The sequence below is a fragment of the Taudactylus pleione genome, unplaced genomic scaffold, assembly GCF_031769625.1.
Source record: "Taudactylus pleione unplaced genomic scaffold, aTauple2 ptg000707l, whole genome shotgun sequence".
Classification (NCBI taxonomy): Eukaryota; Metazoa; Chordata; class Amphibia; order Anura; family Myobatrachidae; genus Taudactylus; species Taudactylus pleione.
Genome location: NW_028285109.1, coordinates 3,111,139 through 3,123,878, shown reverse-complemented (window position 1 = coordinate 3,123,878; position 12,740 = coordinate 3,111,139).

Here is a 12,740-nt window from a genome sequence, read left to right as displayed (position 1 = left end):
TCCTACAAAAGATTAATGTCAATTTAAATAACCCTCCTAGGATTTTGCTTCTCACGTCTTGGCTAGATGGACAACTATTATAGATTGGTCCCCTGGACGATGATCACTGCCATTCCTTTTGGTGTACTGCACAAATAATTTAAAGGTCACTTGGGCATAGGCGGAATGTTTCTATTTCTGTTTTCGTATTAGTAAAAAAAAGGATTTTGAATTGCAGAAGCATAACACAGGCATCCGGCAGTCAGCATAGTCAGTGTAAATATAAATGTATCATGTAAGATCATAATAAGCAGGACCCAAAGCAGGAGACGATCATCCTTCAAAGCCTGCATTTTGAGAGCAATGTGACCCAGACACACTGAAAAATTGGACTTGCAGTCAGTCCAGGGACATGTGTAATAATGCTTGTGACAGATCCCCTAGTGTATAACATGTACTTTTATTCTCCACTAGTCACTGGGGTTTCACGGAGTGCAATACTTTCATCAGCTCCTAATATGTATTGAAAACACATTAACTAATATAAAGACATATATTTAGTAAACTAAAAAAAGGCTTTTCTCCAGCATTTTAGCTGGTGAAAGCCTAAAAAAATCACATCTCCATATTTAGAAAAGAGAAAAGTACGGTGAAATCGCAGACGTCTTCACCTTTTCTTTTCCCTGTCAGATTCCTGCAGCCTCCATACTGTAGTTAGTAATGTAGTAAGGGGCTTCTTCATAAGAACAATATATGAATAAGGTAACAAACCGAATATTTTGTGCAAAACATAACGTTATCTCTGTATGGTGTTGTCTGCTGGCGCTACAGAATAGCAGGGAAGAGACTCTTCCTACTTCCCCCGACAAGCGACAACCAGAAGCTTTGCGGATCCTTCCTGACCCACTCTGACTATAGACTTATGTTACCGTCTTCCGCATTTGCAAAAGATGGGGAAAAAAACGTCCACCGCAGCCCAGTTTGTTCCTCCAATGGAAAGGCCTTTATCGCATGGGTTGTCCTGGTAGGAGTTTTCATATAAACACAGCGATAAAAAAAACCCCAAAAGGCCAAAAAACAATAATTAGGAAGTGGTTTCCACATGTTTTACCCCATACTCTGCTAATATGCAGTATAAAACCTCACTCTCCTGTACAGACAGACCCTATATATTCTCCCATCCATAGTAATAGAAACAATTGTAATGCAAATATCCCAGATGAACTAAAAACTGTACATTTCAAATGTGTTTATAGCTGTTACCTAATGTATGTATCACTAAAATAATTATTTTCTTTATTTTTTAAAGAGAGGCAGGAAAGGGAGCTGCTCTAAAAGCAAGATGATGGTGGGATGGGAGTGGGGGAAAGCATGGGAGGTGGATGGGGCTGCAATGGACCCACTTGGGTAGTATTTGAAAGAGAAGGTCAGGACTAGTGTGTGTGAGTTCAGAGACAAGGGCTTAAATATGTTCACAGTACGGGGTAAGCTTGGGGGCAGACCAGCATGTCCAGGAATACTGGGTATGTCCCCAAAATGATGAAAACGGGGGAGTGATGCAAGGGCATGCCCCTTTCTCACAAGATCACGCCCCCTTTCCGGGCGCATGCACCTTTGGTGCACGGGGATCCCTAATTTACACCCAAAATGTTGGGAGGTATGATTCACTCCTAATACACTTATACCTAGGACCGGCTACAGGTCTACTTGCACCCTATGTGAGAATTTGTGGAGTGACCTTCCCCCCTAATTAAACGACATCTTCCCCACAATAACAAAAAAAACATGTATTGGCCATTACAGGAAAAAACAAACATTTCCCGCCACAGGAAAATAAAACACGGACGAGATGTACTAAGGTTGCGGTGACCATTCCACCAGTCGACGCAACCTTACTAATCACATATGTACTAACATTAGTATCGCAAAGGACAGCTCTTGCGATAAGAGCTGCCCTTTGCGAAGCAGCCGACGTCGAGTGAGGGGGTCTCCGCGGGACCTCGCCCCCTCCGAGCCCCAGGAACTTCCTGCTGGTGACCTGTGCAGAAAGTCCAGGGCTCCGCCTCCTCCTCCCTGCACCCGGAAGAAGTTTAGGAGGACCCAGGAGGAACACAGGCCAGCACACAGAACACTCAGGTGAGTGAGGGCCGGGGCTGGGTGATGGCAGGGTGGCGAGGCGGCGGCGAAGCGTTGGGTGTGGTAAGAAGCCCATAGGCTTCTATAGGGTAACGGTTTTACTGGTGTTACCCTCCGCACCGATAATAGGGTTGCCGGGGTTTAGTACTTATGGAAATGCAGTAAAAAACCCTAAAACTGTATTTTTACTGCATTTTTCCTCTAGTACATCCTGCCCACATTGCGAGTCCACCATATAGTAATACCCCTATTTCCACACTACAGTAACACCACCACCCCCAACCTTGCACTACAGCAACACAACAACCTCCAGACCCACACTACAGCAGCAACGCTGCTTCCAACCTTCCACTACAGAAACACCACTACTTCTAACTCCGCACTGCAGCAATACCACCATTCATAAACCTATTCTGTTACAGCTTGAGAAAGGATCAGCTGTGCCTGAAACGTTGCTGACTGGCACAATAAACACACCTTGTTTAGTGCAACTGTACCAGAGGGCCGTCTATTTTTTGCTCTTTCAACATTACATTGGGCTTGGCACAAGGACATCCATTTTTTTCTGATTTATCTTGGGTGCATTTTACATTATTTATATATATTCTTTTTTGTATTTTATATATATGTATATATATATATATAGATACACATATATATAAAATACAAAAAAGAATGAAAATAGCATTATATAGTCCAACAAATGTCCAGTAATTACCCCACATAATACACCCCACCCCTCAGATTACATTAATATACCTCCGCCCCACATAATAATGCACCCACACTTCTCAAATAACATTAATACACCCCCATCCTCATATAACTTTAATAAACCATCACCCCACACACATATAACATTATTACACCCTCCCCAGATACTGAGCTCACTACTGAAGAAGGCTCTCTCAGGTCTGGTGATAGCTGGTGATCTCTTCACAGTCAGTCACACTGTGTGCAGCTCCAGCCTCCAGTATAGGACAGTCTGACAGAGACAGGAGGAACAGGGGCAATGTGACTCGGGAAGGAGACAGGAGGGGCGGGGTCTCTGGGAGAGGAGGGAGTAGGGACTACTCGCAGCAACTCAAGCGGCATTGGGCTTCTTTTTTTCGAGAGTTGCTTGTTTTTTTATCATGGTTGTTTGTTTTTGGGCTTCTTTTTTTAAGGTTGCTTGTTTTTGGGCTTGGTTTTTTTTTGTGTACATTGCCGAGGCGACCCTGGAGGTAAGTGTGTGTGTGTTTTTACACCAATAGAGAGGGAATAGATGGCAGTAGCCAGTGGACAGGTTTGAAGGGGCAGGCATGAAGGAGAGGTAAACTAGATGATGGGGGCGAGTTAAAATTACTGAGGCTGTTATAGTGAAGGGATAATAGAATTAGACAGGTAAAATTAATGAAGGAAGTTAAGAAGAGGGGTGAGAAAATGTCTCTATTATAGAAGGCTCAGCCTTAGAGGCACCTAGAATTATGGGTACTTATCTCCCCCCCCACTCTATTCTATTTCCTTTTCTTTCTACCCCTTCGTTATGAATATTTATTTTATAAATACATATATTTATTTTAGTTTCTGCATTATTGTACTATTTTGTATTATTTAGTTAACGATAAATGTTGCTTTTATTCAACAAAATACCAGAATTTAGAAAAGAGAAGATCTCATAGAGATAATTAGGTTTAGAACTCGCATGGAGTTCTACCTAATTATAGGTGGAATTCATCATTCCACCTCTCCATAAGTATCTATTCCGAAAAGCTGTCATTTTTGCGATGACAGCTTTTCGGGAAATAGATACTTTTCCCTGCCTACACTACCTTATCGCGTCTGGAAACAGTGCTGCGTATGCGCTGTTACATCTGTAAAACCAGCACATGCGCAGCACTGCCTACAGATGCTTTAAGTTTGTGTACCCCCCCCCCCCAAACTAATGTATGGGGAGTGTGGAAATTAACGCAGGGGAACTTAGGAAGGAGATATCTGTGATATCTCCTGTGCTAAGTCTGTTCATGAATACCAAAATAACGTTATTTAAGGAAAATGTCCTTAAAAACGTTATTTTAGTGTTGATGAATAGGATCCTCAGTCTTTACAATTTCTATGTGATTTATGATATTGAATTCCCTTTAGATTTTTTTATTACTACATTGTTTAATTCATTTGAAGTCATTCTGGGATACTAGATAATAATTGTTTAAATTCTGGTCGATTCTTTGTTTTTACTCAATGTGTTTGCATTTACTCTGTCATATTTAATGACTCCTTTTTTGTCGTATTTGCACGAGTATTTTGTTATTATTTTTTTTGTAATTTTCTGTCTGAAAAACTAAAATAAAAAGATATTTGAAAAAAAAGAAGAGTGGTGAGAGGAATGGGGAGTCAGGTAAAGGAAAGGTGGGTACACACTAGGGGTGTGCACCGGCCACTTTTCGTGTTTTGTGTTTTGGTTTTGGATCTGGATCTTTCTTCGTGTTTTGGATCTGGATTGGTTTTGCCAAAACCACCCTTCCGTGTTTTGGGTTCTGGGTTTTGTGTTTTGGATCTGTATTTTTTTTTTAAAAAGCATAAAAACAGCTAAAATCACAGAATTTGTTGGTTTCTCTGCTCCTACGCTATTATTAACCTCAATAACCTTAATTTCCACTCATTTCCAGTCTATTCTGAACACCTCACACCTCACAATAGTGTTTTCATGTCCAAAAGGTTGCACCAAGGTAGCTGGATGACTATGCTAAGCGACACGAGTGGGCGGCACAAACACGTGACCCATCTAGGAGTGACACTGCAGTGGCAGACAGGATGGCAGTTAGAAAAACTAGGCCCCAAACTGTACATAATGCAAAGAAAAAAAAGAAGTGCAAGATGGAATTGTCCTTGGGCCCTCCCACCCACCCTTATGTTGTATAAACAGGACATGCACACTTTAACAAATCAATCATTTCAGCGCCAGGGTCTGCCACACAACTGTGGCTGAAATGATTGGTTCGTTTGGGCCCCCACAAAACAAGCTGGCAATTAATGTGTCCCTGCACAAACTGGCTCTACGGAGGCAAGATGTCATCTTCATCCTCCTCATCCACCGATTCCTCACCCTCTTCAGTGTGTACATCCTCATCCTCACAAAGTATTAACTCGTCCCCACTTGAATCCACCACCACAGGTCCCTCTGTACCTTCTGGAGGCTGGTCTCCCTGGAAGAGCTGATAATTCATTTTGATGAACATCATCTTCTCCACATTCTGTGGAAGCAACCTCCTACGCCTTTCGCTGACAAGGTTCCCGGCTGCACTAAACACTCTTTCGGAGTACACACTGTAGGGGGGGCAACTCAGGTAAAATAGAGCCAGCTTGTACAGGGGCCTCCAAATTGCCTCTTTTTCCTGCCAGTACAGGTATGGACTGTCTGACATGCCTACTTGGATGCTGTCACCGATGTAATCCTCCACCATTCTGTCAATGGTGACAGTATCATATGCAGTGACAGTAGACATGTCAGAAATTGTTGCCAGGTCCTTCAGTCCGGACCAGATGTCCAAACTTGGTCCTGCCTGCCCTGCATCACCGCCAGCGGGTTGCTTAGGATACCTAAGTTTTTTCCTGGCAGCCCCAGTTGCGGGAGAAAATGAAGAAGGAGCCGTTGACGTGTCACGTTCCGCTTCAGCTGACAGTGTGTTCACCAGCAGGTCTTTGCACCTCTGCAGGCTTGTGTCGGCCGGAAAGAGAGACACCACATAGGCTTTAAACCTAGGATCAAGCACGGTAGCCAAAATGTAGTGGTCTGATTTCAACAGATTGACCACCCTGGAATCCTGGCAAAGCGAATGAAGGGCTTCATCCACAAGTCCCACATGCCGAGCGGAATCGCTCCGTCTTAGCTCCTCCTTCACTTTCTCCAGCTGCTTCTGCAAAAGCCTGATGAGGGGAATGACCTGACTCAAGCTGGCTGTGTCTGAACTGACTTCACGTGTGGCAAGTTCGAAGGGCTGGAGAACCTTGCACAACACGGAAATCATTCTCCACTGCGCTTGAGTCAGGTGCATACCCCCTCCTTTGCCTATGTCATAGGTGGATGTATAGGCTTGTATGGCCTTTTGCTGCTCCTCCATCCTCTGAAGCATATAGAGGGTTGAGTTCCACCGCGTCACAACCTCTTGCTTCAGGTGATGGCGGGGCAGGTTCAAGAGTGTTTGCTGGCGCTCCAGTCTTCGGCACGCAGTCGCTGAATGGCGAAAGTGGCCAGAAATTTTTCGGGCCACCCAAAGCGTCTCCTGCACGCCCCTGTCGCTTTTCAGAAAATTCTGCACCACCAAGTTTATTGTGTGAGCAAAACATGGGACGTGCTGGAATTTGCCCAGATGTAATGCCCGCACAATATTGGTGGCGTTGTCAGATATCACAAATCCCCAGGAGAGTCTAAGTGGGGTAAGCCACTGGGCGATGATTTCCCTCAGTTTCTCTAAGAGGTTGTCGGCGGTGTGCCTCTTACTGAAACCGGTGATACACAGCGTAGCCTGCCTTGTAACGAGCTGGCGTTTCTGAGATGCTGCTACTGGTGACGCTGCTGCTGTTGCTGCGTAAGGTGATACATCTACCCAGTGGGCTGTCACAGTCATATAGTCCTTAGTCTGCCCTGTTCCACATGTCCGTGGTTAAGTGGACATTGTGTACAACGGCATTTTTCAGGACACTGAGGACACTTTTTCTGACGTTTCTGTACAGTCTCGGTATCGCCTGCCTAGTGAAGTGGAATCTAGACGGGATTTGGAACCGGGGACACACTACCTCCATCAATTGTCTAAATCCCACTGCACTAATGGCGGATACCGGACGCACGTCTAACACCAACATAGCAGTCAAGGCCTCAGTTATACGTTTTGCTTCAGGATGACTGCTGTCGTACTTCATCCTCCTCGCTAAGGACTGTTGGAGGGTCAATTGTTTAGTAAAAGTAGTGGTGTTCCTACTTCCTCTCTGGGATGATGAACGACTCCCAGCAGCAGCAACAGCAGCAGCGGCAGCAGTAGGCGTAGCAATGCAGGATCCTCCAGAGGAATCCCGGATAGGAGAGTCAGTCATGCCAGTGACATGGCCTGCAGGACTACTTCCGATCCTGACTAAGGAGGAAATTGATGAGGAGGGAGTTGACAGTGTGGTTTGCAGGCGCTTGGATACAACAGGACAACAGGATTTAGGTGTCCCTGGACTGCTTACGGTCTTAGCCAAAGTTTCTGAACTTGACAGTAACTTTTTATGAACGCGCTGCAGGTGCCGTATAAGGGAGGATGTTCCTAGGTGGTTGACGTCCCTACCCCTACTTATTTCACCTTTACATATGGTACATATGGCAAGACAGTTGTTGTCCGGATTTGGATAGAAATATTGCCAGACCAAAGAGGTGGAATGTTTGGTCTTCTGCCCAGGCATGACCGTGATGGGCTTTTTCATCCCACGGACAACAACTGTCTCCCCCGGAGCCTGATTTAAACAAACCACATCACCATCAGAATCCTCCTCGCCAACTTCCTCCTCAGCGCCAGCTACACCAGTATCCTCATCCTGTTGTACTTCAACAGTGACATCTTCAATTTGCATATCAGCAAGTGGACTGTGGGTGCTCCTTTCAGCACTTGCAGGGGGCGTGCAAATGGTGGAAAGAGCCACCTCTTCCCGTCCAGTGCTGGGAAGGTCAGGCATCGCAACCACCACCACACTTGGACTCTCCTTGGGGATTTGTGATATCTTCTTAGAAAGCACAGTTCTTCGCTGTGCTTTTGCCAGCTTAACTCTTTTGATTTTTTTAGTGGGAGGAGGGCTTCCATCGTCATGTGAAGCTGAACCACTAGTCATGAACATACTAGGGATCGACCTTAGACGTTCCTTGCCACTCCGTGTCGTAAATGGCATATTGGCAAGTTTACGTTTCTCTTCAGCTGATTTAAATGTCTTTTTCAAGGTCATTTTCCTGAACTTTGCCATTTGGGATTGTATGTGCCCTCTACTATGACATTGGGCATCGGCCTTGGCAGACGACGTTGATGGCATGTTATCGTCTATGTCATGACTAGTGGCAGCAGCTTCAGCACTAGGAGGAAGTGGTTCTTGATCTTTCTCTATTTTATTTTTATCGGAGAAAGTTTGGTCCTCCATTTATGTTATATCGATTTGATATATACGTGCGGCTAAACACAGAAAATATTTTTTTTTTTGGTTTGGACTGGAGTGTACTTTGGGGGTTACAGCACCCTTAACGGTCAAGCCAGCCGGCCCTTTACTTATGACACAGGCGCACGCTTGGCACTACTTTGTTGATGCACGTGCGGCTACTGCGCACACAATTCACAAACACAGAAAACAATTTTTTTTTTGGTTTGGACTGGAGTGTACTCTCGGGGGTTACAGCACCCTTTAACGGTCAAGCCAGCCGGCCCTTTACTTATGACACAGGCGCACGCTTGGCACTACTTTGTTGATGCACGTGCGGCTACTGCGCACACAATTCACAAACACAGAAAATAATTTTTTTTTAGGTTTGGACTGGAGTGTACTTTCGGGGGTTACAGCACCCTTAACGGTCAAGCCAGCCGGCCCTTTACTTATGACACAGGCGCACGCTTGGCACTACTTTGTTGATGCACGTGCGGCTACTGCGCACACAATTCACAAACACAGAAAATAATTTTTTTTTGGTTTGGACTGGAGTGTACTCTCGGGGGTTACAGCACCCTTAACGGTCAAGCCAGCCGGCCCTTTACTTATGACACAGGCGCACGCTTGGCACTACTTTGTTGATGCACGTGCGGCTACTGCGCACACAATTCACAAACACAGAAAACTATTTTTTTTTTGGTTTGGACTGGAGTGTACTCTCGGGGGTTACAGCACCCTTTAACGGTCAAGCCAGCCGGCCCTTTACTTATGACACAGGCGCACGCTTGGCACTACTTTGTTGATGCACGTGCGGCTACTGCGCACACAATTCACAAACACAGAAAATAATTTTTTTTTAGGTTTGGACTGGAGTGTACTTTCGGGGGTTACAGCACCCTTAACGGTCAAGCCAGCCGGCCCTTTACTTATGACACAGGCGCACGCTTGGCACTACTTTGTTGATGCACGTGCGGCTACTGCGCACACAATTCACAAACACAGAAAATAATTTTTTTTTTGGTTTGGACTGGAGTGTACTCTCGGGGGTTACAGCACCCTTAACGGTCAAGCCAGCCGGCCCTTTACTTATGACACAGGCGCACGCTTGGCACTACTTTGTTGATGCACGTGCGGCTACTGCGCACACAATTCACAAACACAGAAAATAATTTTTTTTTGGTTTGGACTGGAGTGTACTTTCGGGGGTTACAGCACCCTTTAACGGTCAAGCCAGCCGGCCCTTTACTTATGACACAGGCGCACGCTTGGCACTACTTTGTTGATGCACGTGCGGCTACTGCGCACACAATTCACAAACACAGAAAATAATTTTTTTTTTGGTTTGGACTGGAGTGTACTTTCGGGGGTTACAGCACCCTTAACGGTCAAGCCAGCCGGCCCTTTACTTATGACACAGGCGCACGCTTGGCACTACTTTGTTGATGCACGTGCGGCTACTGCGCACACAATTCACTAACACAGAAAATAATTTTTTTTTTGGTTTGGACTGGAGTGTACTCTCGGGGGTTACAGCACCCTTAACGGTCAAGCCAGCCGGCCCTTTACTTATGACACAGGCGCACGCTTGGCACTACTTTGATGATGCACGTGCGGCTACTGCGCACACAATTCACAAACACAGAAAATAATTTTTTTTTGGTTTGGACTGGAGTGTACTTTCGGGGGTTACAGCACCCTTTAACGGTCAAGCCAGCCGGCCCTTTACTTATGACACAGGCGCACGCTTGGCACTACTTTGTTGATGCACGTGCGGCTACTGCGCACACAATTCACAAACACAGAAAATAATTTTTTTTTTGGTTTGGACTGGAGTGTACTTTAGGGGTTACAGCACCCTTTAACGGTCAAGCCAGCCGGCCCTTTACTTATGACACAGGCGCACGCTTGGCACTACTTTGTTGATGCACGTGCAGCTACTGCGCACACAATTCACAAACACAGAAAATAATTTTTTTTTGGTTTGGACTGGAGTGTACTTTCGGGGGTTACAGCACCCTTTAACGGTCAAGCCAGCCGGCCCTTTACTTATGACACAGGCGCACGCTTGGCACTACTGTGTTGATGCACGTGCGGCTACTGCGCACACAATTCACAAACACAGAAAATAATTTTTTTTTTGGTTTGGACTGGAGTGTACTTTGGGGGTTACAGCACCCTTTAACGGTCAAGCCAGCCGGCCCTTTACTTATGACACAGGCGCACGCTTGGCACTACTTTGTTGATGCACGTGCGGCTACTGCGCACACAATTCACAAACACAGAAAATAATTTTTTTTTGGTTTGGACTGGAGTGTACTTTCGGGGGTTACAGCACCCTTTAACGGTCAAGCCAGCCGGCCCTTTACTTATGACACAGGCGCACGCTTGGCACTACTTTGTTGATGCACGTGCGGCTACTGCGCACACAATTCACAAACACAGAAAATAATTTTTTTTTTGGTTTGGACTGGAGTGTACTTTGGGGGTTACAGCACCCTTTAACGGTCAAGCCAGCCGGCCCTTTACTTATGACACAGGTGCACGCTTGGCACTACTTTGTTGATGCACGTGCGGCTACTGCGCACACAATTCACAAACACAGAAAATAATTTTTTTTTTGGTTTGGACTGGAGTATACTTTCGGGGGTTACAGCACCCTTAACGGTCAAGCCAGCCGGCCCTTTACTTATGACACAGGCGCACGCTTGGCACTACTTTGTTGATGCACGTGCGGCTACTGCGCACACAATTCACAAACACAGAAAATAATTTTTTTTTGGTTTGGACTGGAGTGTACTTTCGGGGGTTACAGCACCCTTAACGGTCAAGCCAGCCGGCCCTTTACTTATGACACAGGCGCACGCTTGGCACTACTTTGTTGATGCACGTGCGGCTACTGCGCACACAATTCACAAACACAGAAAATAATTTTTTTTTTGGTTTGGACTGGAGTGTACTTTGGGGGTTATAGCACCCTTTAACGGTCAAGCCAGCCGGCCCTTTACTTATGACACAGGCGCACGCTTGGCACTACTTTGTTGATGCACGTGCGTCTACTGTGCACACAATTCACAAACACAGAAAATAATTTTTTTTTTGGTTTGGACTGGAGTGTACTTTTGGGGGTTACAGCACCCTTAATGGTCAAGCCAGCCGGCCCTTTACTTATGACACAGGCGCACGCTTGGCACTACTTTGTTGATGCACGTGCGGCTACTGCGCACACAATTCACAAACACAGAAAATAATTTTTTTTTTGGTTTGGACTGGAGTGTACTCTCGGGGGTTACAGCACCCTTAACGGTCAAGCCAGCCGGCCCTTTACTTATGACACAGGCGCACGCTTGGCACTACTTTGTTGATGCACGTGCGGCTACTGCGCACACAATTCACAAACACAGAAAATAATTTTTTTTTGGTTTGGACTGGAGTGTACTTTCGGGGGTTACAGCACCCTTTAACGGTCAAGCCAGCCGGCCCTTTACTTATGACACAGGCGCACGCTTGGCACTACTTTGTTGATGCACGTGCGGCTACTGCGCACACAATTCACAAACACAGAAAATAATTTTTTTTTGGTTTGGACTGGAGTGTACTTTAGGGGTTACAGCACCCTTTAACGGTCAAGCCAGCCGGCCCTTTACTTATGACACAGGCGCACGCTTGGCACTACTTTGTTGATGCACGTGCGGCTACTGCGCACACAATTCACAAACACAGAAAATAATTTTTTTTTGGTTTGGACTGGAGTGTACTTTCGGGGGTTACAGCACCCTTAACGGTCAAGCCAGCCGGCCCTTTACTTATGACACAGGCGCACGCTTGGCACTACTTTGTTGATGCACGTGCGGCTACTGCGCACACAATTCACAATCACAGAAAATAATTTTTTTTTTGGTTTGGACTGGAGTGTACTTTGGGGGTTACAGCACCCTGTAACGGTCAAGCCAGCCGGCCCTTTACTTATGACACAGGCGCACGCTTGGCACTACTTTGTTGATGCACGTGCGGCTACTGCGCACACAATTCACAAACACAGAAAATAATTTTTTTTTGGTTTGGACTGGAGTGTACTTTCGGGGGTTACAGCACCCTTTAACGGTCAAGCCAGCCGGCCCTTTACTTATGACACAGGCGCACGCTTGGCACTACTTTGTTGATGCACGTGCGGCTACTGCGCACACAATTCACAAACACAGAAAATAATTTTTTTTTTGGTTTGGACTGGAGTGTACTTTGGGGGTTACAGCACCCTTTAACGGTCAAGCCAGCCGGCCCTTTACTTATGACACAGGTGCACGCTTGGCACTACTTTGTTGATGCACGTGCGGCTACTGCGCACACAATTCACAAACACAGAAAATAATTTTTTTTTTGGTTTGGACTGGAGTATACTTTCGGGGGTTACAGCACCCTTAACGGTCAAGCCAGCCGGCCCTTTACTTATGACACAGGCGCACGCTTGGCACTACTTTGTTGATGCA